Source organism: Vidua macroura, chromosome 2 (assembly GCF_024509145.1).
Source record: "Vidua macroura isolate BioBank_ID:100142 chromosome 2, ASM2450914v1, whole genome shotgun sequence".
Taxonomy (NCBI): Eukaryota; Metazoa; Chordata; class Aves; order Passeriformes; family Viduidae; genus Vidua; species Vidua macroura.
This window is the reverse complement of record NC_071572.1, coordinates 49,018,525-49,045,613: the sequence shown is the minus strand read 5'-3', so window position 1 is coordinate 49,045,613 and position 27,089 is coordinate 49,018,525. Positions and strand designations below refer to the sequence as shown.

At 38.2% G+C, this 27,089-nt stretch overlaps 1 long non-coding RNA gene across 1 annotated transcript; it reads left to right on the top strand.

Moving 5' to 3' along the window:
- Positions 1 to 9,586: 9,586 nt before the first annotated feature.
- Positions 9,587 to 10,978, top strand: LOC128804258 (uncharacterized). Its single transcript, XR_008435984.1, has 3 exons — positions 9,587 to 9,667; positions 10,016 to 10,202; positions 10,389 to 10,978. It is a non-coding gene; the product is annotated as an uncharacterized LOC128804258 (long non-coding RNA).
- Positions 10,979 to 27,089: the final 16,111 nt, after the last annotated feature.

Genomic DNA, 27,089 nt, shown 5'->3' with positions numbered 1-27,089 from the left:
GCAGATACTGAGTTACCTGAATTTTCTTTTAATTGTGTTAGGAAGCCATGGAATGACTATAAGACAAATATCTATTATTTTCAAATCAATCTTACTATGATCTTAAGAGACTTTTTCAATTTAATGTTTAGAGCATGCAAATATGACTTGCAATAGGAAACAGAGATTGTGTACCTTTCAGTGTGGCTATGAATTCGCTCTCAGTTTTGCTCCACAGTTGCTTGAGGACCTGCTTTCCTGAAAAGGGCAAGCTAAAATAAAAGCAGAGGGGAAATACTTAGTGGTGGGTAAAACTTTCATCATGCTGAGAAGCAATGTATACTACTGCAGTAGGATCTCTGCACAGCATAGCATTGTTTAACAGAAATAAACAGTTTTTCACACTGAAGTTATTTTAATACAGTTAAAATCCTTTTTTTTTCATTTTCCAAAAGAACAGAACTGTTGAAGAAGGTATCAAGCATAATCAAAAAAAGAAATTATCTCAGCACAGGTAAGTATTTAAGCAGGAGTGTGCCAAACTCACATTGTTTGTAAGAAGCTTTAATTTGAAGAAATTACTTTTAGTTAAAGCAGTCAGTCATTTGTGTACAATCTGTGATTGTGGTAGGGTTCAGAGGCAGCTTGGGGGGGTGCTTTGCCTTTTGCCTGTGAGAAGGAGCTCTGCAACTCTCATGACTTCTGGTGCTAGGGATCCAGCATGATCTTCATAAAAGATGGATGAAGGCCCACGGCAGTGATTAGTTTCTCATTGATGACAGCACTGGTCTAAACTATCTCACTTTGTTCCCTAGTGCCAGGATTTTACCACTGTTCCTACATTATCTGGGACACCACAGCACCACATTATTTTCCAGTTTCTGAAATAGGTTGTAGCTGTTGGCTTTAATACCGAGTTGTACACAGGAGGGCAGTATATACTTTGAAAATATTTTCTTTTGGTAGCTAAAGCTGGTCTGTTTTCCAGGCTTGAATATTATGAGCTCTTTGAGAAGATCCAGTTGTTTTTCCCTTTTTAGTTAACCCTGTTCCCTTGTAACACATCATGTCAGGATTTGGTAACCTTACAGCTTTTCTGTTCTAAGTGTTTTTGTCATGTATCTGTCACACTGGATGCCATCAAGCTCTTGAAGGAAACCCATGTGAGCAGCTGAATCTAAGAATCAACAGAACCACACTCATTTCAGCCATGGGCTGTTGTACTGCTGCTGTTTGCCTGTAGCTGGTGGAGTTGGCTGTCTCCCCTCAAATTTGCATCAGTGAACCAGGGTACTGCTGCACAGTGTCACAGACTTCACCACAAGTCTCAGTGGGAGCAAACTGAGTGGAATATGCAGCACAAAGTCACTTCTGTCGGGCTCAATTTTGTGAGAGGCAGAATCTCCTCCAGTGCAATGGGAAACACAGTTATTTTTAAAGACTCAAACTTACTTTTTGCAAGGAAAAATAATTTCTGAGTGTAAGGGAGCTTTTGAGAACTCTCTTCTTTCTCTTTGGTTCTTCACTTTTGGTCCGTGAATGCAAATGCTACTCCTGCATTTCTTGTTGCTGAATCCCAAAAATGATGTTATCTCCTTCAGTCCAAACTTGAGCTCACCTCCTGAGCTACTGGGTGAGTCATGACCTTTTTCCTAAAGGTCTTTTCCCCTCTCTTTATTCAATGGGAATATGTTTCTAGTCTTTGAGCCCCATGATCTGGGGCATTGTCTTTTGATTTTTTCCACAAGCTAATATTCTGGTTAAGTCAAAGTCCTGCATTGAAGATGCACATTTCTTTTTTTCACCCCTACATATGAAATTCATCCTTTACCTCCTCACCTGAAGTAATCTTTGGCCTTGTAGTGGCTTTCAATGTGAAATCTGTCCAAAATTGTTGATTTCTCGGGGTTCTGATGGTCAGGGTGACCCTGAAATCGTAGTCTTTGCTTCCCTAGCCCGATGTAGCCAAAGAAGGAGCCTGGAATGTGTATGATTTTCTTTTCAAGGTTGTTTATTTCTTCTTGTCTATAAACATTCTTTCTCTGACCTGCTGAGCTCCATCTAACAAGGAAGCCATGGCAGTCTGCCCCGGAGCCTCAGGTGGCTCCCACCTTATATATTCAAAACTACGTGCCTATGTTTACAATTTATTACCAATTCCCATTATCTATGTTAGACTGTGAATCTCTGCCTTAAACCAGTAGAAAAGTGCCACCATCACACCAAGACATGGAGGACAAGACGAAGGAGTAGAAGGCTAGGACATGCCCAAATTCTTCCATCTTGTACCCCCTTGAACCTCATTCTAAAAATCCCAAATTTCTATTTTTCCACCCTGTGTTAGTTCAAATATCACACTACTCGAACCCTTGTGGCTTGTAATTCCTCATACAAAATTGACAGCTTTTTCCACAGGCTAAAATCGAAGCCACAGATGTTTTTGGCTTCGTGCCGACCCCTGCCAGAGTCTTGAGACAGCCAGGGCAGCCAGAGGGATGTCCTGGACTCCAACACAAAGTAAAACTACTAAGATAATTTTTCTCTATTTCTGCTTTGACAGTGCCACTGCTTTGACCACTTCATGTGTATTGCTGATTTTCCCCTCTCTGTTGAAAAGAATGGGTGTGATCTAGTTGTACTCTTCTACAAAGCCTTGGACTCCCATCCCTGCTATTAGTTTTTCATTGAGTCTTGAAGTGAATTCCCATATCAAAGTCCATGATGCCAGCCTGCATTGTTCATGCTGCAAACAAAGCACCTGCTAGCTCCGTGTTGTCCCTCACTGTAGGGAATCGCTGGGCATCTCCATTTTTTTAATTCACCGTCAAATCCTTCTTAAAAGATGTTTTTCTTTGCCACAGTACCACTCAAAGCTGGACAACAGTTAAATTATCAGTGTTGTCATCTTTTGCTTTTAAGCCCATCATTTTAAATTTGACTGGTGATTGTAGCTATACCTGGACTACAAATTGGAGACATAGACTGCTGTCGTTTTCCTTTAGGTTTTTAAGGCATGAAGCCCAGTAGGGTTTCAGGCCCACTATTATAATATCTATATACTAGTACACATACTAAAACCCAGCATTTTCATACAGAAGACACTATTTAAATATCCACTGTGAATGACGGGTGAGGTTTCATAATTAAAAGGATTTGGGATTGTAGCACAATCACTCTTGAAAGCAGATACATGGTGTTTAATCTTCATGCATGACTTACTAATTCAGAAATACTGGTTAAAAAAGGAGGTGACTAAGCGCGGGTGACTTTCCTTGTCACTGTTGAGGTGAAAAGGATATGTTCTGCTTAGTGTGATTTAATTTTCTTTTTCCTATTTGACCAGTCCATCTGCTCAGCCATCTTTCCCCCTCATCAATATTTCTACCTCTTGCACTCCCCAGATTCAAATTTTGTAATCCCTCTCAGTGATTACACATGCTCTTGTGGCTATTTTGGCTTGTGTGGCTGGTGCAGTTCTTGACCATCCACCTGCAGATTCCCACCCTGCTATTTTCTGCTCCTTACTCTCCAGCCTGAGGAGCAGTGAGTGCTCAGTGTGTCTTCTGTTTCCATCAGTGGGACTTTCAGCTCTTACCTGCCAAGGTAAACAGTTATGCTTAATCTGAATTAATGTCTGTGAGTAGGGGTTATACCTCTGCACTTGAATGTGACCAGGCTGCCTGGTTGTTGCAAGGGGAATTCAAGGGATTATCTTTGACCAAAAGAGGCCCAAGAGGTGCTGTTTCTACATGTGCAGTTCAACAATAGTTTAGATAAAGTATCTAATGGAAGGAAGGGAGTGATTAGATAAGCTTATTCTTGAAACTCATTCCTCTTTTAAATAAGCCATTTTATATAAGCCATAATTATTTAGGTGTCTTAAGCATTATGAATCCCTTACCTATAAACAAACAAACAAGAATCCTTTGGTACCCAAATGTTGATTTCGGCATAATCATGGAATGGTTTTGGTTGGAAGGGAGTTCAAAGATAAAATTCCAACATGCCCCACCACAGGCAAGGACACCTTCCACTAGGCCAGGGATCTCCGAACTCTGTCCAACCTGGCCTCAAACAATTCCAGGGGTGGGGTATCCACAACTTCTCTGGGCAAATGTAGCTGTTCCTCACTGCCCTCAGTAAAGAATTTCTTCATGACATCTAATCTAAACCTACCCTCTTTCAGTTTGAAGCCATTCCCCCTTGTCCTATCCCTATATGCTCTAGTAAACAGTCTCCAGCTTTCTTGTAGTTCCCCTTTCAGGTACTGGAAGGCCACAATTAGGTTACCCTGAAGTCTTCCCTTCTGCAACCTGAACAACCCTAATTTTCTCAGCCTTTCCTCATGGGAGAGGTGCTCTAATCCCTCTAATCATGCTGGTGGCCCTCCTCTGGACTCACTCCAACAGGTCCATGTCCTTTCTGTGCTGGGACCCCAGAGCTGGATGCAGCACTGCAGGTGGGATCTCATCAGAGCAGAGGGGCAGAATCCCCTCCCTCACCCTGCTGGCCACACTGCTTTGGATGCAGCCCAGGATACATGTTGCTTTCTGTTATTTGGCCAAAGGTTGGATTCAGTCATCTTGAGGACTTTTCCAACCTTAATGATTCTATGATTGCATGATTCTTGCTTAATTCTTTAAAGAAGTAAACACACTTCTTAATTCATGTGTTATCTTGAGCAGGTATATGATATGTATAAAAGCAGCTGGTAGTCTTGTTTTTCACTGGTTCATGTGAACAACTGACAGATATATAGATTTGGCTGTCTGAACCATGGTAAGAAGTTTGGACAATGAATGGTGGTTGAACTTTAAACTTTTTTTCCAGAGAAATACTTCAAAAGTGAACCTATCTTGACTTTTTGGAAGTAGAGAGAAGTTCAGCATCTAACACAGTCAAAAGGGGTGCACATTTACCAGATGCAGATGTCAAAATTGTATGAAACTACGGCTAGATAGGCAATAGATAATGTTCACAGACTATTAAGTGACTTGTACTTGAAAAAAATATGATAAATACACAAAAATGAAGGCAACTCTTAGTTATTCACTGCTTCTTTACTAAATTCAGTCCTCTTTGAAGGGATTGAACATCTGAAAGAGACTGAGCTGTGCAAGTTGTTTTTGTGGCTGGTCAGAAAAAAAGCCTTGTGGCTCCTAGGCATGGAGTAGACTTGACCATGCAGTGTGGATCAGCAGGACACATCCATTGCTCTGCAGTACCCTTTTTGTTTCCCAAGAGCACAGGTGCACGCTGCACGCCTGGCACCCAGATGCAGCCTTGGCTGCCCACTGCTTTCTGTGAAGGTACCAGAGAGGAGGCATTCCTTTCTTGCTAAGATAAAGTGCTAAAAAGAGTCTCATTTCTGGGGCAGAGTCCAACTAGACAGTGAAACTCAAAACATGTTATTTTTGTTCTGTGAGCATAGCTAAAAGATAATGTTTTGCCTTTTCAGACACGATCTTTCTGCTCTGTAGAGTTCTTTCACTATGTTCATGCATTCATTGCTGTGGTTTTCTATTTTGACTAATATTTTTAGTTAGAAGAATTAAAATAATGTTTCTTCTGTGTTAAAAAGAATTGAAACAATATTTCTTCTTTGTGTCTGTTCACTTCGTGCCCTGATATTTCTGTTGTTCCCCTAGAAAAACAAAATATTCCTTTGTCTTTGTGGCCAGACATATAGAAAGAATGAGCCTGTGGCCAAATTCCCAAACTGAGCTCTAGCAATCCAGCCAACCCTTAATACTTTGCAGTCTGCACGCAGATGTTACTAAACAAGGTATATTATCTGTATCCAAGACTGAAATTTTCAGTAATAGAAGCAGCATATTATATGATGAGGATGTCATCTGCAATATACTTCAACTGAAATTTTTGGAACCTTTTTTTTTTGCAATAATAGAAGGCAGAAAAAATACTTCTAATGTTTCTTTTGCTTTTCAACCCTTCCTGCAGGAGGTTATACTAACTTCATTTTTGGAACCCTTGATACATGCTTTTTCCTTTCTTATGAATTTCATTGAGCCAATACAAATGTGTTGAATTCAATTTTAGCAATATGTTAAATGAATACTGACCTCTTTAGGAGACTTACATTGTTTCTAGAACAGAGATATTCCAATGCTAGCATCAAGCTATAATACAGTTTCTTTACATAATGTTGCTGATAGCCCATTCAGTTCTTTTAAAATGTAAATAATTGAAATGAAAGCTCAGGAACTCAGAAGAAAAAAAATTATTTAGAAGAACTGATACTCTTTTTAAGAGTAAATAAAATTAGAAAAATGTGTTTTGATTTAATCCATGTTTATCAAGGCAGTCACTGACTGCAGTAAATTATGCAGCTCTGAGTAGGTAATACATATTCAATGGAAAGGATTTTTCTATATATGAAAGAAGGAAAAAAGCATCTGACAAAAATGTATAGCTGTGTCAATGGCTCACTCTTCACCAGCTCTGAATTCACATTAAACAACCTTCTTCTGCCTTATAAAAAGGAACACTTTTAGCACCTGATCTTTTCAATCAATGAGAAACAGCATTGATGGTATAAAATGGGTCCCATCCCACTTAATTTACAGATGCAGCTACTTGGGTGGGTGCAGCTGGTCTCAACTTCTTTAATTATGCTCTCATCTCATTGATAAGTGCAGTCTGATCCAGAAGCTGTGTGCATGTTAGTGGAGCTTATCTTGCTTCTGAAGACATCTTATTACTTTGTCCTGTCCTGTGCAGGAGGAGTTGTGTGGTTGGGTGAGTTGGATGGAGGGAGACCATGCATCTGCCTTGATATGTTCAGTACTATCAGCCTGGTAGCTGATAGCTGGTAACAAATCTGTGGCTTTGTTATCCAGCCCTATGGTTTGTGTATGAGCTGAATGATTCTCTTTGATGAGGAGCCAAATGTAATTATGCACAGTCTGACAACATGGGTATGCTTTTCTGAAGCACTGAGTACTTGCAGCCCCAGCTGCATCTAGTTCAAGTGATAAGACTTTTAGCACCTCTGAAATTAGACACTAGGAAAAAACTATCTCCCTGATATTGTCTTACTAAGGTCCCATTTAAAATGAAGTTTCATTATTGTATTTTCATAGGTCAGTATCAAAGTTTACTCAGAAAGTAGTTTATACAATGGCATTGAGTGACAATGGCTTGGAATAAAATTCAGTGTCTGGGCATGGATATTTTGTATTTTTGTGGAATTCCAAACTCACTGCACAGAACATTCTGTTAAAAGTAGTGGTTTAGGTTGTTTTGCATTGTCAGTGATCTGTTTTCCAAAGAAAACAGGAAGAAATGTGCTATTTATTTGGCAAACTATTTCAGACAATTGGGATGATAGTTTTCCCTGGCACATAATGCCTTTATACGGAATTGAGTGTAAATGCCAATACTGATTGAAAATATCAGGTATGCATAAAAATCTGAGTTAACTTTATAATGTAGCAGAGCAAAAACTACCCTTAAGGGGACATTAACATAATGGAGGACTCCATCATGGAAAGCCTTAGCATCATTCCCAAGAGTAGACTTACTGTTTCCATATAGATTAAACCAACAGTTTGCTCAAGAAATTCACATCGTGCTTCAAAATATAAATCACAGGTGCATGTGGGGTTTACATAAGCACAAGCATATTTCCAAGAAAGATAAGGAGATGTGGCAATCTTGGAGTGTTTCAGCAGTGCTTTGGAACATAAACTGCTTAAAAGAGCCTTGTTTCCTGCTGCATCGTTTCATAGCCTCACTCGATATCCTGTCTACTTTATATCCTCAGTGGGAACAATATATGATAAGATGAAAGGTAGTTTACATAAAAGCAGGCCATCTCCTTGAAGAGAACTTATGAAGTACATCTCCTGTATATTCCTTTAATCCTTTGTGAAGCAGTAAATGGCAGCTTTGCCCCCTGTTCTGAAACTTTTCCTTAATTCCACAGAGTGGTTAAGTTTGTTGTGAAATAGTTTGGGGTTTTTTTTCCCCTTTCCTCTGGGTAGAAAAAAAGATATGGGAAAATCTGTCTCATGGAATGTGTGAGCCTGCGGATAGAATCACAAGCAGTAGAAATGAATGCAATTTCTTGACACCTCAGTAGTACCAGAAAACCTGCCTGACATGCTCACACTTGAGTAATAGGATTAAATGTTTGTGCCCTGGTAGTGTTTGTGGGCTGCAAGCAACTTGGATTTCATGGAATAAAGCCAAAAAGTCTTGTCCAAAGCAGCTGGCTGTCTAAGTGAGGGCATTGCCTAAGCTCTGTGCACCTTGTCATGTGAATAAAGCTCTTCCAGCTTCAAGTGGATTGTAGAACTAATTACAAAAGAGGAACAGTCAGGACAATAAACTGAAAATCAGAATACCTGGATTGTCTTTCCTATACATTTTCTTTAAGGCTGATCATTTTTGTGTCCTTTCATAATTGAGTTTCTCCTTATACAGTTTTTGTTTTAGCAAACTTACTGTGCACACGTAGAGTTATTGTTTAGGTTTTATGGGAACTAGAGTAAAGAAAATAAATTTTTATTCTATTGAACAGGTAGCAGGGAAGAAAAGCAGCAGAATAACAGAACTTTGTTATTCAAATCTGAAAAGAAATTATTGTACAGATATATGGTGTGTAAATGGCATTATTTTGTGTTATCAATGCATTTAGTCAATGAGCAAAGCAAAGTCTGGCTAGAAAGTCTAGGAATCCATAAGGAAATAATTATGCACAGCTTGTTAAGTTTTGTGATTTGTTCTGTGTGCTGATGAAGTTTTGTATTTTCATGTCATGCAAAAAATAGGACAAATACAAGTGAAAGGAGAGGGGAGAAAGAGAATCAGAAATAAAGGTAATTGAAGGAAACAGCACTTGTTTGAAGACAAGGAGACTTCCATAGGAGGTACTGATCCGTCATGTGCAACAACAGTCAAAAAGCCACAACAGGGAGTCACTTAATTGTCCCTATGCTGTTTCCTTTGAGCTGTATACAGAGAGCTGGCTTAAAAAATCTCCAGAGACATCAAAAGCACTGATAAGTGCTACTCAACCTTAATCTCACATATACTGTTTCTTGTCCTGAAGGACTGTGGATTTTCCTGGGATGTTGGAGAGACAAGATTATAGAGGTATGACCTGAATTCAGGTAGCAGAAAATGGAGGAAATATTCGTGTTCTCTTGTTTCCACTCTTACAGGTGCCAGCTACTAATCCAACTGTCAAGATTGAGGAGAAGAAGAAGAAGAAGAAGAAGAAGAAGAAGAAGAAGAAGAAGACGAAGAAGAAGAAGAAGAAGAAGAAGACGAAGAAGAAGAAGAAGAAGAAGAAGAAGAAGAAAGGATGGTATAAAACTGAGACAATTGCGGTTCATCTGTATTTGTTATTATATTACATTATATTGAGGTAGCTGACAAAAGTAATAGGGAACCAGAGCATCTGGGCTAGAACACCTGGTGTTCTGATAGTGTATATTAGTTATGCATGCCCTGGCCTTTCCATCACAATCCAGACATTTTGGTGTTTTGTGTGTTACAACATCTAAATAAAAATACCATTCTGTTTTCTCATATTCAGGTCAGTCAGTGCAGAATTGGACCTGTTCAGCTACTGTGCACATGGTCAGGAGGTAAAACTGGATCAAATCAAGAACAGGTTCCTGCCTTGAAGATTTAGAAATCTGAAAAGCAAGGAAAAAAGGTGGTACAATACTAAACAAAACAAACCATGTGTACTTTAATAGAGCAAATCAGATAAGGTTTAGATTGTTTGTACTTGAAAGGGAAAGGTCTCTGGTAAATTTCTTTGGCATCCTATTTTTTGGATTTGCCACAGGAGCTGATCTTGAAGTATTAGTTGTGAGATCAAGGACTCTGAGCCAGCGACCACACGGCTGTAGTTATCCCTGAGGAGATGTTGACCCCTTAAAGGGGAAAGGAAGAGCAGGAGTGATAGCATCTATGATGACTTGAAAACCAGCAGAGGAAAAATAACATGGTTCTGTTATTCAATGTTATAAAATCTTGTGACACTCATTTTTTTTCCTAGTGTGTGAGGTTCTGTCCTGCCTGGCCTTTTAAGCACTTCTAAGCAGTTCCAACCAGGAAGTTTCTGTTCTTCATTTAAATTTGCATCAGCAGAGGCAGAATGAGCAGAGATTAAGTCTAAGTCTGGTGAAAACCCACAAAAGAATAATTTTTCGTGGAGGAGTGTAGGGGTGGATCTGATTGTGGAGGTGGGTGCCTACATGGTACAAAATGTCATGTCTACCTTCGACATTCCTGTCCTAGTTGGCAATCCAAAATACTAAGTAAAGTAAGGAAGCATCCTAATTGCTGAGGGAAAGAGAAGCACCTCAGAGGAGTGCTCCCATTAGGGCTAATTAAAAAGAAATTCTAATTAAATCCTTCCTTTTTTCTAGACTGCAGGTGCTTGAATTAAGTCTTCAACAGAGATGACTCTGCTCACTTGGGATTCACAACCACAAATCCTCTAATGAGGGTTGACACCCACATATGTTCTTTGAAGACACGTTTATGCTGCTAATTAAAAAGGGGCCATGAGACAACCCCTGGCCTCAAAGCCAAATGGCACAAACTGGCTCATGGCTGCACAGCTGAGGCTTCTTCTGGAACTAAATTTATCTTGGAGAGTTTCCTGAAGCAGCCTGAAAGGGAAACAGGATATGAACTAAAATTTAAATATTGTGCATTATTTGTGGGCCTGCTGCTTAATCCAAATCCTGTCTCATATTTATCTGTAAAGATGTGTCTTGTGAAACCTGGACAGAACTACCACCCTTAAAAGATCCTCCAAGACAACAACCCTCTATGCAGCCATCAATGGTTGTAATGTTTCCTGAAGAAGTGGTAGACCTATTTTATAGGTTCTAAAGGAGCGCCACTGCCATGAAGTTCCCTCAACCTCTCCTGTTAAACTGGACAGAAAAGACTACTGGAAGCTTCAGGCCAGACAGAGAGAATAACTTTGCATAACTTTGAATGCTAATAATTAGTTAAGGGAAAGGAAATACCATGTTGGTTTAATTGGTTGGTTTTCTCCTAGGACTATTTCTGTTGATTAAATGAGTCTCAAATACAGGAATTACCATGCAGTTTAAATGCCTACAGTTCCTTTTATTGGCTCTTTTTCTTTAAAAAAAAAAAAAAATCTTGGAAGAATCCCCAAAGAGGTTACTGTAAAGTAGTCATGACAAATGTAGGTAGAAGATGCAAGATGTAGATGCAGGCTGTGTATATTATCACAGAAAGGATTGTGTTTAGCAGGAAAATCTGAAATGCATCTGTTGTAATATAGCCTTTTTTCTGGAAGAGGCTGCAGCTGTTAGATGTACTCAGTATTGTAAACCTCTATGCAGGTGGTAACTAGCATCAGCAGACAGAACCTGTGGTTTCTGCCTGTTTGGGTTTTATTCCTGGACATGGCTTACAAGAATTATAATTATTATTTCAAAATGTGACCAGAAGAGGGGAGATCACAGAGGGGAAAATTAGCAGTCTTAAAATCCTAATATTAATTGCCTCAGTGTTTAGTTGCTATACTTAAATCCATAAGCCAAACAAACACACTTTTTTTTTTTTTTTTTTTTTAATTGCTCTGCAGATGCAAACTGGAACATAATAGCCAAAGGCAAATGTATCCATCCACAAATATTTTGCAAATACTTTTATGGAGTACCTCTTTACAAAGGTTGTGCTCAGTTTTCAGAAGCTTGTAATGTGTATTGGTTTTGAAAAGTTTCCAGAAAAAAACATGTCCACAGTTTTTATGCCCTGGAAGAAATCAAGGAACATTTTGCAACCTAAAAGGGTGCAGAGTCACCACCAAATCAAGCCTAATGCAGTCAAGCTGTTGCTGAGCACTGGTTTGTTATCTAGCGTGATCCCAGTTCTCTCTTTTGACCAGAGCTCTGTGTCAGCCAAAATATTAGTTGAATGTCTCAATGGCTAAAATCCAAAAGAGAGCTGAAAAGTTTTCCTTTTTGTTCTCCACGGTTCTGACACCACCACAAGCACTGATAGGACACTGGGAAACTTCTTGTTTCTGAAATGTAGAAGTTTCACAAATAGAAGAAAATTGAATTAATGTTGCAACTGAAAATAGTATTGTGCAATGTAATTCCTCAGTTTCTAGAGGCTCCTATTTGAATTATATAGATAGAAACTGGATCAATATTTCCCACCGTCCTAAAGCCTCTGGGGTGTCTTTCATAACTGGCTTGGTCTCCTCACTTGTGGGTGGAACTTTACATACTGGGGTGAATGTAAAACATTGCTGGGTGACAAAAACAGAGGTGCTTGTGGAAGAGCATCTCTGCCCAGTAAAGTTCTCCAATTCAATTTTTACAATTCAATAAAGTTTTTAAGCTTATTTAATGCAGTACTACTGTAGTTTTTTTATTATTTTTTTTTTCATTTGGTTTGGCTTAGTATGCTTTGCTTTGCTTTGCTTTTATGACTCTGTGTTGATTAAAATCTTTCCTGTTTTCTACAAGTTTATCCATTTATCTCACCATTGACTTCTATGTTTAACTGAATCTCTGGGAAGTTCCCTAGTAATGATTTGAAGTGATCAGGAGAGAGAAAAATACAAGAATTTTTCCCTCGTATCATTTTTTCTACTAATTATCCTCCTCATTGGCAAAAATATGTGCCTTTTTTCTCACTTGAATAATGTAAAGGTCATTGACTATCATTTTGATCATTTAGGAAAAATAGTTCAGGGAGTTTTATGTCATGTGCCGTAACAAAGACATGTTAATACAAATCCTCAGACTTACCAAAAAAAGGTAGGAGGCAAAACTTCAGGAATTAACTGTAAAATGCCACTATCTAGAAAGATAAAGAAAGTGAGTGTCCAGCTTAATACATCTAATAGATTTTTTTTTTAGTAGCAAGAACTGGCACACTAGGAGAATCGTGAGTTGCTCTGAGCTTATCTATCATATGGCGTGTCCTAACAACATCAAACATTCTTTGCAGTATTAAACTTCCATAGTTCAAACCATTTTATCAGACACACACAAACTTGATTTGCCAGTAACAAGGGAAACTACCCTAAGGATATGTTTTTGAACATTTATTCAAGATGTATTTTAGTGCTGTTTCAGCTTTCATTCCAGGTATTGGCAGAAACATTATTGCTTTTGCTGTACATGAGCAAGGCTCTTTAACTCTCCAGATACCAGGGAAATGAATGCTGTGAACATACAGTTGAAAAATAATTTAGAGAGCTTGTATTCTGTCAAATGAACATTAAATAATTATTGTTTCACTACACACAGGAGACATGGAGTTCTGTTTTGAAGCTTCAGAAACAGCCCTATCTATCTGATTGTTTTAATAAATGCAGCTGGAACAAACTGACTGAGAAAGCTCTTAAACAGCATTGGTATTGCTCCTATTCAAGAAAGCATGAAAATAGGTGCCTAACATTAATGGCAATGTATATTTAATAAATACTTAATTGCAAACTCTATATGGGCTGTTCCTAATCTGAAGAGCCAAAGCACTAATGCATTAATTTCCAGTTCTCAAACATTTTTAAAATGCTACTTCTTAAAAACACAAGTCCATATATTTTACTCAGCTATGTCCAGTAAGTTCAGCGGGCTTCAATAAAGCTGCCATTTTGAGAATGTCATTCTGTGTGTCTTAGTAGTCCTAAAATAAAATTTCATTTCCTAAGATGGAATTGCGACTCTTCATTGATAGCTCTTTTTTTTTCATTTTCTTCTGTCCCAGGGAACCAAATACTCATGCTGTGAGAAAGCCTCAGTGTACTTTATTAACAGTGATTAGTTAGGCTTTTTAGCAGCCATTCAAGGGAGAACAGTGGCAGTTCTTAGCATTTTACAAAAGAGGTCGAAGGTACAGATGATAATGTCTGTGTCTCATGCAAGTCTCTTGACTTTTGGGTTTTTGCCAAGTGCTCTGCCTTCTGGAAAAGCAGCATTCACATCAGAGGTCACTATCAAACAGTCACAGTGTCTACCTGAGAGCCTCTGTAAATCAAAAACCTATGCTCAAGAAATGTTCAGTCATCTCTTGCATGTGTGCTATACTATTGTGTGGCCTTTTCATCACTAAAAATAATTGTAGAACATTTTTCTATAAGTCTCAAATTTTCTTCTACAGATAGCAGTGTGCTTAATCACATATCTTCATTTTAAGCTATGGAAATGAGTTTTGGAGTGGAAGTACTACAACAGTGTCTGTGACTGATTTATCATAGTAGAAGAAAGGATGCCACAGGCAGCAGGTCCTGTGGCTTCTGAGTATGTGAATGTGCATGGCTCTAGATCTTCATTTCACTTGGTGGCAAGATTGCAGATTTTTACGTGCTAGGTCCTCAAAATCCTGCAGGCATGTGAAGAGCTGTAGAACCCATTGTTTGTTGATGTCCAAAGCTTTACTTTGTACCATATTTGTTGCAGGTTTGGGGAAGAGAAACTCCTTGTGAGTGGGGAGAAAATCCATTCCTGTGAGTGTACAGTACAGTGCAGCGCAGCTGAGTCTGTTTTGCTCCTCTTACAATTGCTGAATGCCAAAACCCCTAAACGAGGACATTTGCACAACTGTCTAAAATACTGGAATATCTTCTCCCTTCCCCAAAGGAAATATAAGTGTATCAAAAGATACATTCTAAAACCATTTAAAACCCAGAACTGGAAACAGTTTTTTTTTTAACTTGAATGACAAGATCTTGCTTGAACTTACTGGGGTTTTTTTGTTTGTTTCTTTGGGTTTTTTTGTGGGGGGGGAGAGGGGTTTGGTTTTTTTTGTTTGTTGGGGTTTTTTTGAGGGGGGACGTGGTTTGGGGTTTTTTGTTATTTTTTGTGTCTGCATTATGGTTCTTTGTGGGCGATTTTTTTGTTTTTTTGTTTTTTGTTTTTTTTTTTGTTTTTTTTTGTTTTTTTTTGTTTTTTTTTTTTTTTTTTTTGCTATTGTAAGCAATAGAAATTAGATTTCAAAATCATTATATAAAATAAAGGAAAAAGACAAGGTTGGATGGGGTTGGGAGCAATCTGGTCCAATAGAAGGTGTCTCTGCCCAGGGAAAAGGGGATGGAAATAGATGATCTTTGAGGTCCCTTCCAACCCAAGACAGTTTATATTTTTAAGATATACCGCAAAATAATATGCATGCACAAGGTCACCTACAATCTTCTTGTTCATTTTATGGAACCTGTTTCTTTCTAAAAAAATATTTTGGACCAAAAGAAGATTATAATATTTTTGGAAAAAAAATGTTGGCATAATTATTTCTATTATGTATCAGAACCTGTGTATTCAATAAATCACCATCCTCAGTTTTAAGTGGATTTTGAAAGAAACAGCAAGACTTTGCAACTTATCTTTTCACAGCCCAAGGGGAAAGCTCCCTCCCTTCCTTTCACACCAGCTATTCTTGACTGCTAAATTGTCTTCCTGCTTCCTCCCTCTTAGATTTCATGTTTAAAGCTGCAGAAAGTTAAGATAAACAGGAGTTGTCACACTAGCACATGACCCAGTAATACTGCACAGCTTTGTTGTTTGTTTTGTTTTTGTTTGGTTTTTTTTGATTTTTTTTTCACTAGAACTAGGACTGCTAGTACTGCAGTGTAATTGTATTTTTTTTAAATATGAGCAGCTGTCTGTGGATGCTTTAATTAGAATGGATTTCCTCATAAGAGATCTTTATAGTCTCATTCTTAAGGTAGATGGCTGTCATAACTCCCTGTCTGACAAGCTACACATGATTCTCAAGTTTCACTACCTTCCTTATAGCTTACATTTATGTGGTCTTTCAGATGATCCAAAAGCTGTTACATATGTATGTATGCTACCACAGAAGAGTGAACAGTCTGCTGTTGGCAAAGTATAAAAGAAAAAAACCCTAGTTTCATGATCTGTGTCCCAGGATCTCAAATATCCACTCAGAATAAACAGGAACTTTTAAAGCTTTGTGCATGACACAGACCCCCAGAGCACTGGTAAACTGCACTGGATCTTGTTTGCCCAGAGGACACGGGGGAGAGAAGGTATTCTCAAGTTTGAAAGCTCTTATTCTGAGTTAATAGGATACTTTATCACCTAACATATAAAATACATATCTCCTTCCCCTTTGAACAGGTAAATTTCTGTTGTAGGGAAAATAAAAACTATAGGGTTTGTAGGGTTGTGGTATTCCCCTTACCTCAGTGATTTTGCAAATGGTGAAATTTGCCTCAATGTATGTCTGCAGATCTTTCATACTTGGTGAAATAAATCACATTTCCTTTAGGACAAGAAGTATCTTGTTAAACATCTGAGCAGAATGAACTTTATTGACCCACAATAATGTATACTCAAATGATACCCAAGTGGCTCTAATGAAACACGGTTAGTCCTGAAGAGCAATAGCCAAAGTATACATGGATTTTAAGGCACCTGAGGAATGATTCTCAATACTGAGTGCCACTAAGGCACACTCAAAAACCAGAAACACTCTGGTGTGTGGTTCCTTAATTCTGGCTTAAGAAGTACTCTTATTAAAAAAAAAAAAAAGGAAAAGGGACTTTGTTTTTTTTTTTATTTTTGTTTAACATTTAATAAAGCTTATCTGCCCTCGTTTACTCATTATTTTGGAGGTTTTTACTATATTACAGGGAGTTCATTTTTTAAATTCCAAGTGTATCTTTCCCATTTTCTGGCTATCAAGAAGAATTTTTTATTTACTCTAGAATTGTTTTTATACAAATTCTCTTGCATCTCTTTGCTTTACTGCAAAACAGTACACTAGCGCATTCAGTGCACTCTCTTCCATTTCTTTAAGGAAGAGTTTTACTTAGAAAATTACTTATGGATTTCTCTTTTCTTCTTAATCCTGCTTTTCTTTCCTCTTGTCTTGTGCAGGTGACTTATATTTGGAACACCGGAGCACTGCTCTTCCAAGGCTGGAGAGAAATTGTAGCACAGTGCAGGATGAAGGACTGCAGGTGCCTGTGCTGTGTCTGTGTTCCTCTTTCCCAAATTCTGTCAAAATTTCTACCCCATGCAGTGGGGCTCTTCCACTGTCTCTTTTTCCATGGCATCTCTCCTGAACATTAAATAATTGTATCCTTGTGGTGATGTTGCTTCTGCTTATGTCCCTTCCTAACAAGCATTTGTCTGTACTGACTACTGGATTTCAGGTTGAGGAAATCTATATTCAGGTGCAATCCTGAATTCAGGTATGCATGGGTGTGTTGCTTGTTGATCGAGAAAGACAACTCCATCAGCTGGAAAAAGTTCTTAAAATTAAAAGGTCATTATTTGCATTGGCTTACTAAGGGTTTTATTTGGTCTCATTTGCCCTTGAAAATCTCCGAAACAATGGTAAATTGTTGTGGAAATGTTTTTGACTTTTGTGCCTCAGGTCTAATCTGAATGTATTCAGCCCACAAAATCAAAGGAGCTACTCTGATTTCATGGATTGCTTGTGTGCTTAATTTTGGAGCAATGATCTAGCCACAGCAATGTCCTTTTTTCTTCTACTGTGCTGTGGCATTGGAAAGCTCTCTCAGTGGGCTTGCACTAAAAAGGCCACCTGGGAAACTCAGCTAGAGCAAAACACAGCTGCTCAGTTTGCTGAACAAGGATTCTCTAAAGGAAGACCCAACACAGTGCTCACACATCTCAGTTCTTTCAAGTTTGGTTGGAAGTGAAGAAGAAAGTACTTTACAAAAACATGCCCATTGGTGTCCGGGATGTCTTTTGGATGGCCTGCTGCTCAAAATGCTTGAACTGCTATACCTGTTCTGGGCAGAGGCTTTAGACAAGGGAACTCACTGATGGATCTGTGTCCTGTGTTTGTAATAGAAACATGATCAGGACTTATAGGTCTCCTATAACATAATGGCTGATTTTTGGTTTAACACAAGCAATGTGTTCCGTATTTGTAATGCTTTCTATATACATCACTATTGGATGTGAATAGCCTAGAGTGCACGAGGAGCACAGGAAGAGAGGAAGTTCATTGGTGGAGATAACTTGGTGCTTATTATCATTACTTCCATGTCTTCTAAGGTTTCTTAGCTACTATTTGTTTTCATTAGTTTTAAGGATTTTACATGAAACAGTAGCTAAATTATACAAAAGCAACTCCAAAGCCAACCAAGGCAATTGGCCAATTTTAAACCACAAAGTGTAGGGAGGAATACCCTTCCAGCTTTTAGAAGGTAGCTTGTCTGTACATGACTACTAATATAGTGAGCAAACCACAACAGCACTGAGAAAACTAGACTCTTAGTCTAAATACAGTGAAGGTTTTCATCAGTATGTGTTAGCCTGTACAGATCTTCAGACCAAGTGTGAATTGCTTCCTCAGTGCTTTGACCTAAATCTGTTGATATGATCAGCTTGCTGGTAGAAATGCAGACCCATTTTAGCACTTGCCAGCAGTAACATCTGAACGGCACAACAGCACAATCTCTGCAGCCAGCGTGAGACAGAGTTTCCAGTAGCTGATCTGCCTGCATCAAAATGAAATTTGCTGGCTTGAAAACAAAAGGGGCCTTTCTCTTTTGCTTGATTTGTGTGTTTGGCCACTGTATATGCCTGCTTTTTCGTTGCTTTCATGTATTCACAGTTCAACACCAGTAAACACATAAAACAGTACAAACAAGTATTAAAACAAAGAAACGCAGTTTTGTTACTTGATTTATTAATCTAAGTGGAGATATAAACTGCCAAGTAGGGCAACTGGTAGACAACAGCCCTGTTGTACACACCATTTGCTCCTGCCAGGCCCACTGCCTTTCCCCCTCCTTCAATGCCATTGCAGGTGTATTGATGTTGCTCTGTCATCTGTTCTTCTTTGTTTCTGAAATATAAAAAATATATAGCAAAAAAAAAAAAAAAAAAAAAAAATTCTGAAGGGATGTATTTAAATGAAATTTAGTCATCCCAAAGTTAGGTATCTCCTTCAAGCTGTCCCATACAGGATTTCCCCTTATTCAACAAAGAAGGATAAGATTCTCTTTGGAGCAATTTTTCTTTCACCAAGACCTTTATTCAGGTCGGCTTCCCCATGGAAGCATCAGAGTCTCTTCATTAAAGCTGAGAGGACTAGAGAGGATCTAGGAACTAGATCACACTCTGTGATAAGAGGAATCCTCTCCCCAGTCTAACACATTCCTGTCATGTCTTTTAGCCTCTGGGATGGTTGCAAAGAGTGTTACCCATGCTTTCAAGACTCCTGCCAGTGGAACATTAGGATTGGTATTGAATGAATTAAAAGAATCTTTCATTGACAAAACTAAGGTTCATTTCTTCCAAACACTGATTCTCTTCTCAGTGACAGCTTGTGAGGGTGTTTTTGCACATTTAAAATAAGTTATTTGATGTCATTTGATATGTGCCCATGCGAAACTTCAGAAAGACTTAAATGGTGCTGGAAATGAACTTTCTCTGTCTTATTTGTGCATGTACTCACATACAACATTGATACCACTTGTATAGTATACAAATTTGGGGTTTTTTTTGTCTGAAGTATCCTGATTGCTAAGTTACTCTAGACATTAAAGCAAATATGATGAACAGTTACTGCTCAAGTAGCTACTGGAGTTTGTGCAGAAAGAAGGTGCTGATTTGCAACAGGGGGAGGCACCTATCACACTAATTATGTAGGAATAAGACATTTCTCCTCAGTTTTTTTTTTGTTTTGTTTTTGTTTTTTTTTTTTTTTTAAATTTCATTTCATCACTTTCTTTCTCTCTATTATGTTTCTTATCCTTAAAGGTCAATTTGTCATTGCTTACAGCTGTTCTTATCCACTACACAAGTATGCTTCTCTGTGGTTTCTGCTTGCAAATTGTTTACTTCTGATTCCTGGAGTTATAGGAACCACTTGTTTCCCTGGTAGTTAGTGTCATTCACATTTAGTGCATTCCTAACAGATGTAAATGTTGAATAAATCATCTCATGCTGATGTGTTGTGGCTTTGCAAAGTAGCAGCTGCATCCAAGAAGCAGTACGCTTAACAGATAACAGAGAAGAAAATCAGGTCGCCTATCTTTTGTCTTTATTAAAAAAAAAAAAAAAAAAAATTCTGGAACCTGAGTTTTCTTTGTACTAGACTACAGTACAAAAAAGCTATTACCTATTTCAGAATTTTGTTGGTAATTCAGAATTACCTATTTCAGAGCCACAACAATAAAGAGGTATAAATTTTGTACTGATGTTAGTAATATACAAGGAAATTACATTATTTAATATTCTGTTTTTTACTAGAGGGAGATTTTTCAAGGACTTTAAGATGTTACCTTGAAATTCAAGGCTCGACAGTAATCAAGCTAGGTACCTCAGCCTGACAGCAGTACATTCTTTTTTTTTTTTTTTTACTTTAATATATGTAAAATAAGTAGAGGTACATCCACAAGAGACTCCTGGCTTTAACTTCACCATTTTACTTTATGTTAGAAGTATAATTTCTATCTTTTTTTCTTGGAGGTGTTCTCATGAAAGTCAGGCATCTAACTATATTATCTTAAATATTAATTTCATTTCCTATTTAGTCAATAGAGGGAAATACTTAGCAGGAAGGTAATTCAGTCTTTCTGAAATTCTTACTTCTCTCCATTGACTACAGCATCAGATATTTACACTTCTGTCTCAGTTCCTCACCAAAATATTAATAATTACAGGGAATGAATCCTGGCTCTATTATTGTACATTCATATTTTATGTTAAATGGTGACTTCTGACAAAATGCTGGATGTAATGCAGACAAAGGATGTCCAGATGAGGAAATGCAAAATGGAGCAATCATCATATTCTTTGAAAACCCAGAGAATTCAATGCAATCAATAGCAGGTAGGATTTGAGAAAGAAAGAGCTTGCAGAAATACTCTGCGTTATTCTTAATGTTGCTGCAGAGGAAAAAGCCATTGATTAAGACTCTGAGGATCACACAGAATAATTTTTAGGAAGCAGAGAAGTAAAATCAAAACAAATTCTCTGTCCAAAAAGAGTTCCAAGGTGAGAGAATGAGAGAGATTTGACTGGGAGTAATTAAAAACAATAGATTTTTCAGTATGGTAGGAAAGAATGAGGACTGTGATTTTTAGAGCAAAGACAGTGGTGTAATTTTAGCTCTTCTTTAGGCCACTGGCTATAGAAAACTCTTGGGACTTAGGTAAAGGAAATTAAAAAAAAAAACTTAGCCTGGAAAAGGTGTAAAGATGCAAAAGAAAGGTCTAATACCATCTTTCCTGGAGATTAAAACAACATGTTAATTATCCACTGGAAGAGTGATTTTTGCTCTGATTTTTTTAAATAAAACTGTGATCTTTAGTGTGTAACCCACAATTTTCCAGTCCATTTACTTTGGTTTTCACAGTGTTTTTCCATTGAGGTGAAGAAGCTTTGAACTACTTTTAGTGTATACAAACATACATGATTTCCCCATCCTTGTTTACCTTTCCTTTCTCATATAACACACCACAAAACCTATCTTAGTAAGAATGACTTCTTTACATGAAATTTCTTATGGCACATCTTTCTGTTTGTTGTTGTGGAGTTTTTGAGTGTGTTCTAACATTAATTCCCCAGAAAATTAATTTACTTCTGAAATACATAATCTTTATTGATAGACTCGAGCTTTGGAAATGGCAGGTTCCATCTTGCCCTGGCCCAAGACTAAGTTCTTTGGGGTGAGATTATACCTGAAGAGTACCTCACCAGCCATGCTGTAAGGCTGAGGAAAACCTGAAGGGTAAACAGCAGTACAGGAGCTTTTGTGAATTGGTAATCATTCACTACTGACACATGAAAGCACTGAAATGTAGCTGGAAACTGTAAGCTTGGTATTAAAAGGAGTTTTCTGTCTCCAAGATGAACCACAGATAGGAAATGACGTTACTTTCCTTGTTTTTTCTTCAAGATGATATACTCAATGCATTTTTAAAATAGTTTATCTGTCTCTGGATATGCACAAAGACTGGGCTGAACTTTACGTACTGAACTGCTCTTCCGGATTTTTCAAATGGGAAGGGTTCATTCTCCAGGTACTGTTAAGTCACCATCACATCACACTCATGTCATTCGCTGTGGGATTCTCCTGCTCAGCTTTGATACCAGAGCTACCTGATATTCTTTCTTTATACTCAGTAGACAGAAGCAGGCTTTTGTTCATGACATCTAGAAATTGAATGATTCTCAATACTGAGAGCTATTCTGGGATCTAATACTGAACCTATTCAATTTTCTAAACATACTTGCCTGCTCCATAAGGTATCTTGAGCCATACACGAGACTGGTAGATAAAGTACCAGAATTTGTAGGAGGCCTGTGCTCTTCCCTGATAGATGGCAGGAGGCCCAGCGTGATGCGCTGTTCTAGTTAAGCTTTTGAATCACGTCCCGTAATCTCAAGTTTTCACCACTTAAACCATTTAGGAGTGGGATTTAGTACCAGACTGTAGATTCCTTAATGTAATGCTTGCAAATGAATTCATGTCTAAGCTCCCCTTATAATCAAAACGCATTTAATTACTACTTTCCAGTGCCGTCTGGAGAGCTAGACATTGTATAGAATTTAACAGAAATTTATCAGAAAAATACATTGCTGATTATAATGGGTTTTGATCTGACTTGTAGAAGCCAAATTTTTCTATTTGCAGGCATATGGTGGCATTGTAGTTGAGAGCAGTGGAATTATTTATTAAGAGAGCTTTTCCAGTTGGTGTAGAGTTGCCTTGTGTTAAAGTAATTGATTCAGTACCAGTTAGATAAATGAGACTATGTTAAAACTAAATAACAGTGACTTGGGGTTTATTTAGCTCATAAACCCTTTTTTTCATACTCACTTCATTCTCATTTGTTTGAATTTTATGTGGTAGGTTTTAATGACGACATGTTTATACATTCTAGGATGTTTATATTAAGTTATACCATACCTGAAGCAATTTTGCAGAATAGACATACTCCATACATCAATTCATTTTTACTGCTAGTCATATGGTATTCTATGACATGACAGTACACCTCATACGTGCCAAAATGTTCTAAAAAGGTAATGCCTGAAGGTGAGATAAAAATATTTAAAATCATCTCTAGATCGTGTTTGTAAGAGACTGTTGCATGAGGAAAATTATTTTTCTGTCACAGAGGACAGTTAATAACATCTGTAAGAAGTATGACTAACACAGTAGAGTAGTTTGGGTTTTATTTTTTTAAATGGCTCTGTTCCCATGTCCAAAAGAAAATACAACTGGATACAAACTAACAGCTGACCGTTCATGTAACATAATACCTCTAGCAGCTCTGGTCCAGGAATATGCTTTGTCACAGGCTAGAAGTCCTTTGGATGTTCTATAGCTTCTGGAGAAGTTTTTAAATCTGCATTAAACCTAAAGAGCGTGAGTATAGCACAGGCTTTGAGGTGAAAACTCAGTCCCTTCCTTGCCTTGGCAGAAGAGACAGCGACTCTTAAAGAGGGGTGACTCTTAAAGAGACATTTTCTGGGTAAACAAACCATCCATCTGAAAGGGCATCTGGAAAGACATATGCAATGGGATGGTTCCAAACCACCTCTGGGCAGGGTGGCTGACATCTTGAGATCCCTAATCATCAGGGCCTTCCAAAGAGCTGTCAGCACCATCCGTGCTAACAGCTAGACTCAGGAAATTTTGTGTTTGTGTGCGCTTCTGGGAACTACTTGCAGGCGATTCCCTGTGACTTTATATCCTATGAATGGTGCAACAGGCTGCATGCAGAGGAGCAAACTGTGGTGCAAGGCTGGTGTGACAGCCACATAATAGCACAGTCACACCACGTAAGAGCTTGGAATAACCAAAGTTTTCCGAGGAGCAATCCTCGAACAGTTAGCAGAGATACCTCCTCTGTTCTGCCCTAGTTGAGAGACTTCTTGCTGTTGAAAAGAAGAGAGCTGAGGAAGAAGCTCAGGCACTATACCCAACATGGTCTACATTGTTTAATTCCTAATTCATTCCCCATCTTTCTTTTGGATTGTTTCAACCAGCCACGTCCAAGACACTCTTCTAGGAGGTTAGTCTTAAGCCAGTTTGAGGTAAGCATGCTGGTGCCAGCCAAAGTGGTGTGCTTTGTTGAGCAGTTTGTGGTCAACAGGCAAACCAGGTAACCTCAGGGTTTGTGGTAATGAAGAGAGATACCTTTTGATCAGTGACACACTCTCCAAGATGAACTCCTTAAAGGTAAGATTTCAAACACCACAGTTTATTTTCCAAGCTAAAACAACAACAGTAGTCTTTTTTTCAGGTCTTATTGGCAGCAAAAAAGGCTGCTAGAAGTTTCTTTACTAAAAGAGATTTGAATATTCACCTAGAAACCCAGGAAGATAAACATATTTTGTCTGGAAAAATAGTTCTCCAGATATTTGGGATGAACCAAACAAATTAATAGATTAAACAGTGCTAAACAGTACAGAAAGGAGGGAAGGAGGAAGAGGAGGAGGGGAAGCAGAGAAGCAGAAACAATGTATGTCTTCTTCCCTGAAGTACACAGCTTCTAGTTTGAGTCCAAGAACTTCAGAGCTCTGGTTACTTGATACTTACTTTTGGTTGTATCTCAGTCACTGTAGAACCATCCAGGTGTCAAGGGCAAGGAAGGCTCTTTAAACATCTCCCAGTTTAGGATGAAGGATTAGGAGGCCTTTTACTGGAGTTGCAGTTACATAATATGCTGGGGAAGATGAAACAGGAAAGCCTTATAAATATGATTCCCTGGCAAAAGATTTTCAAAATATAGAAACTATAAGCAAGATTGAAATGAAAGCAAGCTTTGAGATACCAAGCCTTAGTTACTGAACAACTGGAAAACAATGGTTTGGCTGGCTGAAGGTAATCCCCTTTTGATGAAACAATACCCTCTGCTTGCAGACAGGTCCAAGGGTCAAAGCAGACCCTACTAGCTTGGCAGAAGGGGTCCAAAGAGTAGTTTTTAGGGCTTAAAATGTAACACAGTATGGTAATGTCATGATTCTTATAGGCTGTATGTAAATGCTATTGGATTTATATCTTGTACTAGATTGGTTAGTGAAAATTAGAATATTCAGCACAGAAGAAGATTTATTATATTGTGACGGGAACTTCACTCTCTTACTCTTACTCTTGCCCTCTCTTTCTCTTGCCTCTATCTCTCTCTTGCTCTTTTGGGCCTGCTCCAAGCTGCAGCTAGCAGCTCTAAGCAGGGCCCCTGCACCCATGCCCCTTGTAATAAACTGCATGTTCCAAGACCTAACTTCAGAGAGTTCTCGTCTCCATCTGTCCCGACCGTCCTACCAACCAATGCTCCCACAGAATATTTTTGTGTTTAGTATGAATTTTTTAGATAGATATACAACAAGAAATAAACATAAAACACACCTAAGCATGTCCCTTTGTTCATTCCTCCAGCTTCCCTACTTTCCCCTCTGTGCCAGCAACGAGGCACAATCAAAGAGATCTTCCATGCATGCAGAGCATGATCTTCTTTGCTCAACATCCTGACCAAAACACTTAATATATTAACCCTTAAGCTACATGTATGGGGCTTGCTTCCAAATATTTGCAATGAATCTACTACATAAACTGGTTATCATGTCCTAAAGTATTTTTGACTAGTCTCTGAGATGACAAGTCTCTCTGGAAATATCATAACTGTCGCTAATGGGAAATTGTAAGTTGTTTATTTAGATAGTATTAAGAACCTGGTGTTTAGATGTCTTATCTGCTGAAACTTCTACCTAAGCATGACTAGAAAAGAAAAAAAAAAAGCACTGGATGATTCTTACATCCTCTCCTGAAACTGGAGGCAGCATCATCTGTCTACTGATGTCATTCTCATAAGCATGTGGAACAGCAGTATCGTAGCCCATCTCTGTCTAGCCACAGTGTAAGTGGGAAAAAGTGGGAAATTGGGGAAATTTGGTCAATCATCATATGAATAGAGTGCATATGAATAGAGCATGGCATGAGGCACTTTTCTTGGACTTTGTGCTCCTCCATCTCCTCAGTGTTCTGATCATTAATTTCCACCATGTGCATGTAGAGTGCTTTGAGACAGGTGATTGATCGTATTGCATATAGCTGTATTTATACTTCTACAAAACTCTGACATCTACTTCTATCATCAGTAAAAGTGTTAGAATTGTCCCTGTCTACTAAAACAAATACCTACAAGCAACAACCTGTATTTAGTTGTTATATCCTGTAATTTATTTGTTGTAAATTTTTCAAAAGTCACTTGGATTATGACCAAGGGCATACTAGCAGTAACTTGTCTATACCCAAACTTACAAAATACAGCTTCTTAGTAAACTTAGTCCAGAAAAAAAAAGTGCATTTATTTTCTTGGCCAATCTAAACAAATCTAAGCCTATGCTGCTCCAAGGGAACAATTTTTCCTGTACGACCAATAGGGGCTCTTTTGCTTGACTTGGCTTATTCTTCTGGCATATACAACACATCTTGAAAGTTTGCTCAATATCTCTGTTCAGCTGAGCCAATATAAAGCATTTCTGGTTTTCTTTGTTTTTTCAGTCCTTAAATAACCTGTATGGTCTTTTATAAAAGCAGGTGTGCAAAAATGTTCCTTTTTCTGTCCAAAATTCCATCTGAGTCTGAAATTCCCTCTTAGAGTATTGGTGAGACCACCCTCTGCTAATTGCATTTGTTATTTTTTAAAAGACTCATCCTCAGCTAGTACTCAGCCTTGCTGTATACTCTGCATAGGCAAGTGATGCTTAAAGATCTCTGTAAAGCTGTATAACTTTCCAAACTGAGAAGTATGGACTAGAAATCACTAAGGCTATGTCTAGATGATCAGGCTTAGAAGTGCATTTACGACCGGGGTGATGGAGAGGCACAGCTTTCCTGGCTTACAATGAAAGCTAGGAATGAAAATTGGCAGAAGTTACTCTGCTTAAACAGACCGTCATGTGGACATCTGGGACTACATCACTGATGGTAAATTGGACAGAGCTTAAGTGTTTCCTTTCTTCACCATACAGGTTTTAAAATCTATAAAAGAAGCATCAGACCTGAGCCAGCCAAACAGTAAAGCTGACAGAATCAATGTAGAAACTGTGGAAGCTGAAAGCTGTAATGACTTTAAAAGCTTATTTCTGTTGTCTTAATTCCAT